General features: G+C 38.0%; 1 protein-coding gene across 1 annotated transcript in view; it reads right to left on the bottom strand.

Moving 5' to 3' along the window:
• LOC102219138 (opioid-binding protein/cell adhesion molecule-like) overlaps positions 1 to 15,432 on the bottom strand; it is a 151,302-nt gene that overhangs the window by 14,467 nt on the left and 121,403 nt on the right. The window lies entirely within an intron of this gene.

The raw sequence follows: 15,432 nt of genomic DNA on the forward strand, positions 1-15,432 counted from the left end.
CATGGATTATATATAACTGGCTGTAAATAATATCTTCTTGTCCAATAACAGACTCCAAAAGAAGTTAAATATTTTTATAGGATATTCAACATGATCTGATGCCAGTTTTGCATTTGCATTGCTTCTTCTTCTTAATAATAATTAATAATCAGTCAATCTTGTAAAAAAACTAATTACAGCAGCAGGATCTATTTATTCTAGATTCAGTTTTTATTACATCATACATTGCCCCCCCCCCCCCCCCCCAACACACACACACACACACACAGTTTCCCTAAATGTGATTTTATTCAGAAGAATCCACAGAGAGGAGCGATCACGACTGTTAGCTAGGTGAATTTACTGATCCGCGATGCATCGGAGTGAACATAAAATCAAGCACTGCGCAATCTCCCTGACAAAAAGAAAGAGAAATGCTCTAATAATCCTCTGGTGTTTGGTAAGGATTAATTCACACAGACCATGAACTTTAATCTGTATGAGTTAAAGAAAAAAAAAAAAACGTTAGGAAAATTGTGGCTGCTCTGTAATGAATTCAGTTAATCTCTGAATTTTCCCTGCCAACATGAAGCCCCCCCCCCTCCTCACAATGTGTTGCAGAACGATCAATATGAAGTGCCGTTTCTTTCTAATTAGCTACTCTTGATTGCAGAGAAAGTTTAGAGGATATACAGCAGCGAGGGCATAGCAGGATTTTTTCGGGTGTGCTTGACAGGAAGCCGTGTGCTCCAGCTGTAAAACAACGCCGCCGCTCGAGACCTGATATGAAGCTGTGTATCTGCTCTGACAGCAGCCAGCAGTTATTTTAAGAGCTTCATGCTTCCTAGCCATTGCAGAGCCCTGTGGTCATTCTCTAAGCTGAATTTTGTACTCAGCAGACGGTACTTGAAACAGGTCATGGTCCATTTGATTGCTAGACACTCGAGCTACCCCGCAGAGCATGGCGTCTCCCTGAGGACTGGTTTTCTGCTGACACCATTCACTGGCCTTTTCTCTTCACCTTCACCTTGCTGTCACATTCCACCAATACCTCTTTGCCCCAGGCAACAGTCTGGGCATTGAAGGGCACATTTAAGTTTAGTTGCATCTCCCATTCTGTTTTTTTGTTTTTTTTTCTGACTTTGACCTTCTTAAACCACCATCCCCTTCCTTTCACTCATTCACCCTGGAGCGGAATACTGCCTTAACAGAGGACGCTGCAGTCATGTCCTTTTAGTGTCATGCTGTTTGGCAGGGAGCAGGGAAATCCTCTTCTAATCTCCTTTTGCTGCACTTGCAGTTCATTTAGATGCGTTTCCATCAGATAGGAAAAGAATGCTGAATTTGTGCTTCTTATTGTATCACAATAGTTAGTACTTTTAAAGTTGTGGAAGAAGAAGTAAAGAAAAAAAAAAGCTTCAATCATATAGACTCCAAAGGGGTGGTTTAAATAAGTGGGCTTCTCTGAAGTAGCTGTAACTAGTCACTATCTTACCAGCAGTAGAGAACTTGAAAGCTAACGGCTAATCAGACCTCAGGTAAAGATTTCAGTTATATACTGTAATAGCTCCTGGTTTAATCCTAAACTGTTTTAGCCAAGGTAAAAAAAAATAAAAATAAAAAATGTATACTGTAATACTGAGGTTTTGTTTCTCAACATAAGACTATCAGCGTCACTGAAACGTGAATAAATGCGCTGAGGCGGCCGACTGTATCCGTCTGACCAAATCAACTCAGACTCCTGACCAAACGCAACTGAGAGACCATTAACATTTGTGAATATGATAGAGAAAATATCTTGTCTGTCCCCGGGGAGATGGAGTAATAACTCTATGATTCAGAACATAAAAAGGAAAACAGCTCTGCGTGGAAACTGTAGAAACAACGAACTAGATAGTATGCGGTTTTTATTTTTGTGTTTGTTTTGTTTTTGTTTTTTTTTTCCTCACATGACTTTACATTCCTACAATCTTCAACTGTAAGACACATTCTTTCATCTGAATTACTTCCTTCAGAGATTTGCAGTCATTGTTTATTCGTTCCTTATCCATTCATTGTCTATAGCGCTGATCCCTGCGGGGTCGGGGGCTGTAAGGTGGGTGTATATCTCCACAGGTCATTGGGTGATGTGTGGGGTACACCTTGAACAGGTTGCTAATCCATCATTCTATTCATGGAAGAACTGTCATACCACATTTCCTGAGCTTCTCTGTGAGTGATCCTTGGCCTCCCTGATTAATGTACGACTCTACTGTCAGCAAATCCTGCTAGGGGGAAACTGATCATGACCAGTTCGTAGAGAAATTATGTTTCGAATTACGGCCACCAAAATTATTCACTGGAGCATCAAGACTTTCAGAAATGAAATCCAGGCAATAATAGCTGGCAGTCTTATGCCGCCTGAATGTTTTCAAAAGACAGACAGGTTTTCAGCGCGTGTTGGATCACTTGAACAGCTGCCAACATTTAGAGTGAAATTTATTTTTATCGGCTTTAAAAGAAATATGTTTACTCAGAAAAATGCAGATGTATTCAGTATTTTGCTATCCTCATTACATAAATATATTTTTTTTATGTTTATATCTTCAACATTTCGTTTTACGAAAGAAAAAAAAACAAAAATCAACACACACACACACACACCAGAAAAAAACAGCACCTAGAAACTAAGCTATATATACCTCCACTTTTGTAACAGCTTTATCAGCGTTATTATTCCCCGGGGCGATAGTGGCTCAGCTCGAGTTGCTGGTTCAAATCCAGCAACTGTCCATCTCAATCATTTTGTCCTTGGGCAAGACACTTCACACACTTCACTCAGCTTCTGTCAGTCATCATAGTTTACCACCATGAGTGTGTGAATGTGTGTATTAAAGGGGGAATGACTGAATGAAGCGTTAAGTGCTTCGAGTCCTCCATCTTGATAAAGTGCGTTACAAATGCAGTTATTTAAAACCAAAACAGGAGCAATTTACCACCAATTTTTGTGGCAATTTTTTCCACAAAACGATTAGAAAGGAAATATAACTTATATTAATATACTTATTTAATATAACTATATCAACAGACAAACCACTTTAGCATAACATTTGGAAGGAGTTTAATACAACGATAAGTATTAGCCATCCCATTAAGGTACAATTGTCTTTGGTGCTCTGTTGACTTTAATAATGATACGACAAATATCCTCTTATTCACTTATTTTTTTGCTGGAGTTTGTACCATTCCCAGCATTCTGCACTTCCGTGAAATAAATACACCCATTAACTACAGAACTGTTGAGGTACAGATTATGGTTTCCTCAAAACTGGTCTGGAAACAACCAGTCCATCCATCCATCAGGAGGGAAACCTCCCCTGAAATACGACGGCGTTGTAAGACGACAGACGATCCCAGCTGCTGATGTCTGACTGACACAGAATGTGAAAACATGGCTTTATCCTTAATTAATGTAAAAAAACAACAACAAAAAAACAACCCCCTCAAAAATAAAAATCCATTAATCCACCATTTGTTTAGATATGTCGGAAATGGAAATTATTCTTCCTCCTTTTTTTTATGGTTCCTTTCCATTGCTGCGTCTCGCACACAGCAATACTTGACGTACTCATTCAGTGACACCCACCAAGCCCATGCTCTTCAGCACAGCAGTCGCTAATCACAGTCGTGTTGTTGTGGATCCTGCAACCTAGTTATTTCCCTAATTTCATTCAGTTCGTCGTCATGCAGCAGAGTGCTGAGAGGCAGACGAGGCCTCTTCAGAGATCTGTATGAAAAAAATCTTTTTTAACTAATGATTTCTTGAGGATCCGTTATCTTTTGAAGCAACGCACAACTTTCTTTTCTTCCACCTCACAGCACCTGAAGGTGAACCTCCACTAGAGAGAAGGTTCACTTGTGGAGTCCTGAGGATTCACAATTATTGTTGGTCTTAGAAAAAAAAACCCAACTTTTTTAATTGACATGTTTTATGTAGCTCTAATTACATTTGGTGGCTTGCTGTATAATTGTAGGAGATTTGCATTGAGATATAGACTGTAGTTTCCTGCTGAGAAGAAAGTTGTGGTCATTAAAGAACGTAAAAACTTGTAAGACTCAGAGTAACTTGTAAAAGAAAATCTTAGAGATATTAGAGAACAGCTAACCACCTCAAGCGAACTGTTGTTGTGCAAGGTGCTACCTTCGCCCCTTTTTTCTGGCGGAAAATAAAATCTTTTTTTTCCAACGTTGAAGATGTTTCTTTTAATATTTATTTTACTGTTTCCATCAGTCGTTTCTACAGTGATTCCTCAAAAATGTGCATAAAAAACATAGATGGAAACACAACTACAGTGATAAAATAAATTTTTAAAAAATCCCTCCTCATCTTCATTTCTCTAATAGGCATCTGAATCCCTTGAGGAGAATTTGAAATTTATTGAATTTATTTGGAACTACCCATAACTTCATCGGCGTGGAAAACAAAAATGAAAACAATTCTGATTCTAAAGAAAAGTAAAATCAGAAAACGTCATGAGACCTAAAGGAACTACAGCAAAAATGTTTTTTGAAGAGCTTAGGAAGGCGTGACTTCCATGACAAGAACACAGATGATTCTCATCTTATTCTCACTAAAAATCATCTGACAAAAATATAATCTCATAACTAAAACAGTTGGCAAACTGTGTATTTGCCAAGCTTGAGTTTTAGACAGCAAAAAACTTAAATTACATCATCAAAAACACCAATGGATGACAAACGAAGAACACTGTGTGTAATACATTCCAAAGTCCATGAGGACGTAGAAGCTATTATAAGGTAATGGTGTTTATTTTATAGATAAGTGTTTCTTTGATGAAAAAAAAAATATCAGTAGAGCTGCAGATATTCAGATAGATTCAGAATACTAATTTACATAAGCCATTAAAGGGGACATTGACCAGAACCTAAAAGACATTGACCTGATAGTATCAAAAAATCAATTTGCTCATGAAACCGTCTCTGTGCTGTTTTAACAAATAAAGTTCAATCTGCACAGAGAATGTGTTGATTTAACTTTAAAACAGCACATCTGTTTGAAATCTCTATCTCTATATCAGAGATATAGAGATTTATATATATCTATTTAGATCTCATATATATATGAGCCATGAGATATATGGCTAAATAAAATGAATTTATTTAGCCATGGACTGAATAAATGAATGGCACTGTGCCTGAGTTTAAGAAGAATCACATTCATTAGTAAAGCCATAATGCAAAGTTGTTCTTTGTAATTGTTTGTTTGGAGTAAATGAAGCAGTAACCTTGTTTCCACCTGAGGTGCTCGATGGAATCAAGTAATGAAAAACTTGTCCTTGATTTTAATAATACAATTCAGGCTATCTAACTTTAGCTTTTAATTCATAGTCAGTCACGTCCCACTAAACGAAAGTGTCAAAGCTCCTCAGCTAAAGGAATAATGAATATATATATTTTTTTCACTTATTACATCACTAAGACATTTTGTCTATGATAACTTTAGCTTTTCTTATTCAGCAGGTTTTAATTGCTCAATAAATCCTCAAGCTGGATTCACAAAGTCTACTGACAAAAACACTTAAACGATAAAACATGGAAAAAAGGAAACCATTCTGTCCGTTCTAGTCTACGTCTGAGAAACTCAGGGACCCTCTGACATGTTCTACGCGTGACTGATTCTTCTCACTTTGACGTGATGGCCGTCAACTTATTAAATGATGGATTTATAACCGTTTTTATATAAAATAATAAAATAATCACAAATTTTGGTAAGAATAAAGTATGGAAGCATTCACCTGATCATACACATCAGGTGAAACATTGCCACTCACCAGATATTTACAGACTTCACAAAAAATAATGTCAATTCAAACACACATCGGTTCCTATTGATCCTCGTCATCAAACGGTACGCTTGCTAAATTATTCAAAGTAGTTTAAAAAGTTGCTATGTAAGGAAACCTGGCAGATTGCGTCGAGTCACTGACTTGCAGCACTCACCTCCTCCTGGACGACGCGCTATGCCAACAGAGATCTGCATAACTCTAGATTTTAATAGCAGAGTTTTGCTATTTAGTTGAAATGAAAGGACATGCCAGTAAGAGTAAATGTTTCAAAGAGAGTGCATATCGTGAGGTTAAGTGTGCAAGAAACCTTCCTCCCTAACAAAATACCTCTGCAACAGTGTTCCCTTAACAGATGCTTTCCGACATTTTACATACAGGCTTTATACCCACCATTTGCAGAGAAAAACAAGGTACTTTTTAGTACCTGCAATCAAAACACCTTCTTTTACAGGGATAAAATATATTAGACATTAACATGTAGGTATTTTTTGGCATAGAATTGAAAATCTTTTTGGCCAGAAGTGTCAAGCTCACTTTCGTTTTGGGCAGTATCAAGATTATAAATGTCCTCAAAGCTCCGGTTGTGGCAACACGTACTGATGAAATTACCCATTAACAAAGTCTGAAAAAAATAAAATAAAATTAATAGCTGTCTTAACATTTGATTAGTACTTCTCAAAATTTAATATAGAATATCCTTTCAGATTGATGTAATTTGGCAGGATACAGATGAAAACTGATTTCATTTGATTGACAAAATAATGTTCAAGAACATAATAAGTGCCATCTTAGAAGCTCTGTTTCTGTGGCCCTTGGGACCCCGGAGAGCCACATAAAAAAAACTATGGTGGGCCAGATTTGGCTCTAAAAATAACATTGGCATTCTTTAAGTGAGGAGTTAAAATATTAGATTCTGTCAGTGTTATATGATCAATTCTTGGCTCTTAATTGGCTTTAATTTAGAATTTTACTACTTATCTTTGTGCAACTCCCACATTTAAATGGATTTCAAAGTACTTAATTTACTGTGATTATTTACCACTGTTAATCATCTCGAATGGCCTCCAGCACGAGCAGCGCTGCTCAGATGGATGCGCCCTATCCTTTCTCTGTTCCAAGTGTTTCCTAGAATGCTGTGAAATGAGTCGTTGCTTTTGTCTCCCAACCTGACTATCAAAGCTCTGATTCGAGAGAAACGCGGGCAGAACCTGGATGGAGATCCAGGAGAAGTCGGCCACAGGGATCCCTGTCATTCCTCCCCAGGTCCTCTGTGAGCTCCGGCTTCTCCGCCTGCTGCGTCTCCCTCTACCGTGCTGTCGCTCCGAAATCTTAACTGGGTCAAGTAAACAAATCATTTTTTTCAGTAATCGGTAAACAGAAAGCAGAAAGTTTATTTTCCCTCCTCTGTCGTTTCTCTCTTTTTCTTCCCTCCTCCTCCGGCCGGGAGCTAGACTTTATTTCTAATCTTTAAAGTGGTCCTGAGCGTTAGTTCCAAAACCCGAAAAAAGAAACCTGTTTTTTAATTTTTTTATAAGGTCTTGTTATAAACATTGTCTTTAGCATCATTAGACAGCGTATCAGAACGTGAACTTTCTTAAGCGAGTTCATATAACCGCCTCCTGCTGCTTTTAGATCCTCCACAGCGTGACGACCGTCACATCAGCATGTTTAATTGTTCCCTAGGAAACCGCAGGGTTGCGGCATCAGAAGTTTCATTTGGACGGTGCGGGTGCCCTGCTGACAGGTTCTACAAGACACTCCAATGCGGTTCTAAATCCAAAAGGATGATCACGTTTTATTAATAACAACAAATATTCATGGCTATAGAGACATTTTGAACAAATCGGAGAGCTTTCAGGGAGCTGTGTGTTAATTAGTGCCGCTGGACTGAACTGCTACTTTCAGAGAATTATTACTTTTGGGCAGCAGATTTTATAATACAGCACCGGCTGTTGTTGTTGTTCATGTCAGACGCTTGGATGCAAAACGAACTCACAGGCAGCAGTAGCTCATCTGCAGTCAAACAGAGACCGCTGACGTCTGATAAGACATTTGAGACAGAGAGGCTTAGATATTTGTGTGCATCAAAGAGGCTTGCTTCTGTACAGAGAATTGTTTTTGAAAACATTGGAATCATGTAAACCGTTTATGGCCAAATAAATGTTGGTTCTAACAATAATGGTTATAATTTCATAAATGAATTACCGGGCGTCTGCAACATCTTTTTGTTATTGTTGCGAAACACCAAAACAAGAAAGAGTAGAAAAACAAACAACAAAAAAAATCTTATTGCTTTTATTTATAAATATTTGCTGCTTTTAAGACAGAAGAAAATGGATTATTATGCTTATCTATAATATTTCTCTTAGTGCTGCTTTGATTTTGATATAAAGACGCTTAAAAACAGAGTTGCTACAAGGACTAGTGACAAAGATTAACCATTCATAACCGGTAATCTTTTTTTTTTTTGGGTAAAGATATCACCAAAAGTAAAAAAAAAAAAAAAAAATTGTAGTCAACCGAAAGTAATGTCATAAAACTTGATGAAATGAAAGCGGAAGCTAAAAGAAGTTATAATAGCCAACAAGAAAAATTCTGGAAAACATAAAAGAAAAATGCAGCAATAAGATAAAAGGAAGTTGTTTTTTGTCTTTTCTTTTCTTTTTCGGTGGGCGGGAAAGGGTTCTAACTTTTTTAACAGCCCTCTAACCTGTTTTTCTGCTTTCATCCTGTTTTGGCTTGCTCTGGTAAATACGGAAACTGCTGATGCTGCAGACTTGAAACATATCACGTTCATGCAGCACCCCGAAAGGGTCGAACGGGAGCGGGGAGGGTGTGGGGGGGGGAGGGGGCAGGTTGGGGATGTTAAAAGTTAGGAGGTGAAATGTTCTTTCAAAATATTCACATCTGATGTTCCTGATCGTCATTAAAAGTGTCTGCTGTTTAAAATATGGTGTTCATCCATTTTTGTGGTGTTGAAAAATGGCGATCCATCTTTATAACGGCGACTGGAAAATCGGAGTCACTCTAAATTCACACAGAAGCTTTTTTCCCCCCCCCAAACAGCTACTGCCAAATCAGTTGCCAAGCCAAAATGTGTCCTTATCAACTCCCTGCGCAGAGCGGCAAAATCTCCAGAAACTCAGTGTGATGGCGAACTGTGAAATTCCCATTTCAGTGTTGCGTCAGTCTGGTAATTCTACCTGAAGATAATTAATAATGATCCACCAGTGAGGCATTCATGCGCGGCATCTACGCCTCACTCCTGTGGCGTCTCACAAAGCCGGAGTGGAGACAGTAGCTACACGTGTGGGACGAAAGGAAACATGATTCGAACTGGGAGTGTCTGTTGCATTCATGCTTCATCAGGTGTGCGACTGGCTTTATAATATGCTTTTTCTAAAAAAAAAAAAAAAAAAGAAAAAGAAAGATGCAGTGTGTAACGCTACGCAACTAATGGTAATGATCTGACATAGAAGCTTTAGTCTGGAAAGTTTAGGCGGCTCTCGAGAGGGATCACAAGCCATTAGCTGTTCCTTTAGGGACCAAAGAGCCTGATTCTATTGAACAGTTCACTAATGTTTTTTTTTTTTGCTGCTTTGAAACCTAAAGGAAGAGTAGTGGAAAAATACCCCGGAGCGTCTCAGGAGTGATGGGTTTGAATTAAAAAAAAGAGGAGATTTTGCTTCGTACTGAGATTTGTCCCGGTGATGTCGAAATATTTAATGATCAAAATATACTACATCTGTGTATATATTCAGGGAATTGGAGAATTATTGGCGACAAGCTGAAAGGACCTGATATTGATAATGTTTATAGTTCAATTAGATAAACTCAGGGTTAGTTGTTATAGTGTTTTGATATTCAGATAAGTGCTGTACGAATCTGTAGAAAATCCTCTCTAGCTTCCTGTAGAAACATTGTATTCAGCCCAACCTCTCTCCACCAGTATCTGTGGACATAAAAGGTGCCTGTTTCTTCTAAGAACTGGCTGATAACAGACTGTTTACCCTTTAAAACCTGTTTTTCACTGCTTATCTTCGGGCACACCAGGCTGTCAGGCTGTGCCATCCAGATCCCTTCCGCCAATGTTTTTTTTTATTTTTATTTGATATTAAATAGTCGAATAAATCAACCAAACTGGTTATTTCTGTCTCATTACGTTATCATTTTGCCCCTTAAACACATAACTTGCAGTTTGGCACCACACAACAAAAAGCTTTTTTTTTTCTTCTCGCAATTGAAAAAATAGATAAAAGAGGATATGCCTCACTTTCTGATAAAAAAAAAAAAAAAAAACCCAGACTGAACCTTTTCTGTTTTAAGTCTGTTAGGAAAGTTTACCGAAATTACCTCAATTTTCTAAATGTCAGAATATCGATGTTTTTTCCAGAGTTTTTTAAAATTCTTTTGTGACCTAATATTTACGACTCCTTTCTTGTTGTCTACGTTTCTTGGTGAGCCGCCACTTGTTTGTGATTGGATCTGAAATCTGCCCCAAACATTCGCGTAGATGCGTCCATTCTGTCACAAAGCAGCCGTACCCACACACAGCATGTCATCTGTCCTCCTACATTTTAACCTGGCGACCACTTTGCACGTAACGGCTCCCCTGCAATCCGCTGTCAGGGAGCCTGTCATTAAAAGCTTCAGCTTAGGAGCGACAAGAATCTGTAAAGTCAGAGTGGGCACCACACCGTGCTGACAAAACTTAATCAGTCTGACGACACAACATGCAACAGCTACATGTGTTCACAGCACAAATTGTTACCATTGAAAAAAAAAAAAAAGGACTTGAAATTGCACGATAAATATGTTTTGCTTAATAATTTTTTTCCCCTGCACAGATGTAGTTTACATCTCTATGATCAGCAGGAAGCTTTGATGTTATAAAATGCAGACAGGACGGACCTGGAGTAGTTATTACCCTCCGTCCGTTTTCATGCTTTGAAGAAGGAATTTGAACTTCTTGTTTCATGCTTTCTTTCCAAGTGTGGCCAACAGTTAGAACTTTGAAGAACCATCAATGACATAGTAAAAACAAACAAACAAAAAAAAAGGAAAAGACAAATCTAATTTAGATTTCATTGGGTTGACAGAGAATCAATGAACTGTCTCTGTTGTTAGGCTACTGGAGGACAAACTGACCACTTTTTCTCACTCTGCCACTTTCTTCTTCTGCTGCTTCCCAATTTGTCTCTGCCATTTTGTGTAGCTGTGGTTCCTTCCTGGATTTGGCCGTCAGCTTAGAAAATGCTGCCAACAAGTAAACACTCTCCCTCTCCTGGTATTATTATTTTTCTTTTTACGTTTCCTTAACACAGAAAGTAATTCTACATCAGCTCTTCTGTTTTGCTATTTCTTATTGCACATTGTGCTCTGTTGTGGCCGACGGCCGCTTGTACTGAGCCAGGATCTGGTTCTGCTGGAGGTTTCTTCCTGTTAAAGGAGAGTTTTCATTTCCACTGTCACCACATGCACGACTGTCTACTGTCCAGGAGGAGTGAATGCACTGTTTGATAACTGGAATCAATGGGAATGCATAACTTGAATTTAATTGAATAAAGAACAGATGACCATAACAGGTTCAACAGCAACAAGCAGGATGCCTCATAACGGGGCTGGCAAGTTTCACCCGACTTCATGAGAAGGATCAGAGAAATGCTGGAGACATGAAAAACAGCAAAAGGAGCAAAACAAGTATTGGCAAGGCTCCAGTACACAAGAGTTTACTGTACTTGGATTAGGAAGATGTCTTGGGTGAATCTGAGAAGACCAGTGATCAACACTAATTTCAGGCAAAGACTAAGCAGTGGCTTTAGTGTCAATACAGCTTTTTAAAAAGTCAAAAAAAAAAAGGTAAGCCTTGGTGGTACTTTTAAAATAATAGACCATCTCTGTTTCTTATGACTACTCCGTCTGTAGCCACAAGCTTTTTCTTTTATGATTGCATCGAGACTGACACTTAAACCACAAAAGATTTATTTTGTTGTTAAGCTGGCGACAGAAAAAAAACTGTCTAGTCTTAAAACTGAAGTCTCTGGAATCACTGCAGCCTTCACACCTTTGTCCGGCAGCCTTTCGTTTAATGCTGCTGGAAGACATGAAAGTATAGAAACATGACACATCCACATCACCTCTCCACACTCATCACCTGGTGTGTTTAGTTAACGCACTGTCAAATGCAGTTACATTTAGCTGATTTCTTTAGGTTCCCAACAAATATGCTTTCATTTGTGCTACATGTTACCAAGGGCGTAAATCCCATCTCATTATTGGGGGGGGGGGGGGGGGGGGGGGGGGAACCATAAACGGGAAAATTTCTTAAGAGCAATTTTGGGGGGGTCGGCAAATGTACCGTAAGATATTTGTAAACTATGGTTTACAAAGTTTTTAAACCACATTCAAGCTGCAGGACCAAAAATGACTAGTAATGCACATCAACAAACTATTGAGAAATAAAACTAAAATTCAAATGTTGCTTCTATGCAAGTTTTGTTCAGTCCCACTGATCTAATTTCTGCTACACCTTTACAAAAATTTAAGGTTCTAAATAAAAAAGCTTTAATGAGTAATTCAATGAGTTGAGTTACTCAATTTGGCAATTCTAAACTTTTCCAAGATTGGGGGGGTCCGGACCCCCTCGACTCCCTGGGATTTACGCCTATGCATGTTAAATCTTTTGGGGAGAGATTAAAAACACATATTTCTTGTTTTCTTTATGCCTCCGTCACACCTAATTCAAAGTTTCTTAATGTGAATAAAAACAAAACTGAGACAATTGGACAAACTTGAGTCCTTTGCTACTCGTAACACATTTCCTAGTCCAACCTAGAATCTGTTTCCCTTCAAGAGATTAAATGAGAAAACAGCAGACTGATGTTTTTACTTTTGCTCATTTAGACTTTTAGATTTCCTTGTTTGGGTTCTAGATCACTCATCCATTTGCTGTCTGTCGCTGCCCTACGACTGTTGACAGGACGAGAAACCGTGACCATCACCATCGCCTTGACTTCACTGGCAATAATTTTATCAACTGTTTATAAGGCTCTGATTTCTGTCTATGTAGATGAATTTTACACCAAAATATTTCAGCAAGAGCAACAAGGTCTGCTTCCCCGATACTCACGGATGTCTTACAACCAGACAACAGTTGCCAGACAATTAAGAGTGGCTCAAGCAGTCCTGCAGAACCTACCGATGCAGGAACAAATTGCTCAAAACATAGTTTCAGAAGAAATGAAAAAAAAAAAAACCTGCCTGGAAATTTAACTGCACTCTATTTTAGTGTAGTTTCAATACCTGATTAATTGTTTTAAAATCTATTTTATATTAATTAGTTTATTCATGATGTATCATTTTAATTACCTGTTTCTTGGTTTGGGTCATTTCAATTAGTTGTTTTCATTTTATTGTGTAGAACTTTGGTCCAACTAGTTTTAAAAGTGTTTTATTGAGAGTGACTAAGACTTTGTTTTTCTTCTTGCTGTAAGCTTTGTTCCAAAACACTAGTTTACAGGACCTGTCCACAACAGCAAATAACTTCTTAAACTTTTACTAGACATCTGCAGCTGCTTCGCATTTGACCTAAGGACTACCACTATGGCTGATAGACGCAAACATGCATAAAAATTATAGAAATCATTTGATTTCGCCATCTGTAACCACACGTTGCTTTTTTGACGAGATTCTTATTGTCCATTTACTGAGGTACAAGCCTATTTTAAAAAAAGTAATGGACACAGCATGAGATTTCTTTCAGTAATGGACCCTTTCCTGAGATCCAGTTGTCATTGTAATTTAGTCGCAGTGAAAACAATTTGCCTGTTACAGCGCTTTGTGGTTTTGTAAAGTAATAACAGATTTGGAACCAAAGTGAAAAATTGTTTCAAGTGAGTTTCTGTGTCAGGACAATTAACAAGCACCCAGACCAGTACGAGGCAAATTTACATTCACTAAACTTTGTAAATAAATTGTACGTTCATATGCATTTTTAAAAGAGGTCGGTGGTCGAAGAATCATTTGCTCTTCAAATGATTCAATAAAAAGAAATGAATGAGATTTAATCTTCCATGTATCCTGATTTGTTTTGAGCGAGACCCCTGCCAAGAGCGATGAGTCCATGCAAAAAGAAATACAAATACTGCACCAGTTCCTTTCTATCTGCAGTGATTTTCTTTCAAAATTTCAACCAAAGATTTTATTAAAAAAAAGAAAAAAGAAAGAAATCATGGACAATCTTTTTAGACCTTTAAAACGAGTAACCGCTTTGAAAATGCAAACTGCAAGACAGACGGTAACTGGAGTACTGAAAGTAAACTTACAGTTCATAGTTAGCGGAAACATGCCTAGTTGAAAGCTAGACCCCATGCTGTGTGCTGACCCTCTGGATGACAAGTTTCTTTGCAACCATGTGATGCTGTGGAGGTCAGACCAGGGAATCTGAATTTTGAGTTGCGGCCATAAAGTTCTTCTTTGCAAGAAAAGAGAAAATATCCAGCGAGCGGCAGCCACATGGACCAAAAAATGCCATGCCGATGTCAGAGGTCAGAAGAGAATTGGCAGACTGGTTCAAAATTATAGAAAGGCAAATAGTTTATATAACAATTGGTTACAACCAAGACATGCAAAAAAAAAAAAAAAACAATCATCTCTGATCTGCAGCAGCAGAGTAACCACACAGGGTTCCATTTCTTTTATCATTGAACAGAAAACGGAGGAAACAATTTATACAAGGTTATTAAAAACGGACAGTTACAGATTGGAAAAATGCTGCCAAGTCTGATTAAACTATCATTTAAATGGGCAAGTCAGAGTTTAAGCAAAAGGGAAGCATGGATGTTTCTTGGTTTTAATCATCTGAATCATGTTTTAGTGTGACGATGTGGGAGCATATTAATGTTTCACACACATACTGTATACCAACTGGGTATTGCTTAAGAACCACATCCTCCTTGAGCGCTGTTGCTAACAACATCCATCTCTTCTGATGGCTGCTTCCATCAAAACACTACAGCATGTGTCAGTTTTTGTAAATTATTGTTCTTTAATCTATCATTGATCTATCATTTGATCAATGATAACATTTCCACTCCACCTGATGTCCTCCCTTCACACAGCACAATAATTTTCACGTCGTCCTACTTTCATTTAATGACAGGTTACGTTACGCCTCCAACATTTATAGTTAAGCGGAAATTTTGGTATTTTAAGGATAAAAATGACAATAACTCATGTAAGTGACAAAAAATAAAATAATCAGGCAAAAAGAAAAAAACATTCCCAAATCAATTAAACTCGTGAAACTTTAACAACAGCTGCAGTTGTGCGGCTTTGTCCAGAAATGTTACTCAATTATGAATAGCAATACATTGTAAGGAAATTACTCAAGCAAAAGTAAAACGTGCAGCAGTGTGAAAAATACTCGTAAAAGTAGCTTTTATTTTTAAGTTGCTAAAGTAAATGTAATTGAGTAAATGTAACTAGTCACTACCCAATTCTGAGATTTACACTTGATGTGTCCTTTGAGCCGCTGATTTTATGGACCAAAACAATATCACTGTGTGCAAATCATCTCAAACTAGATTGTTGGACACGACCATGACCC

The sequence above is a fragment of the Xiphophorus maculatus genome, chromosome 11 (assembly GCF_002775205.1).
Source record: "Xiphophorus maculatus strain JP 163 A chromosome 11, X_maculatus-5.0-male, whole genome shotgun sequence".
In the NCBI taxonomy this organism is placed as follows: Eukaryota; Metazoa; Chordata; class Actinopteri; order Cyprinodontiformes; family Poeciliidae; genus Xiphophorus; species Xiphophorus maculatus.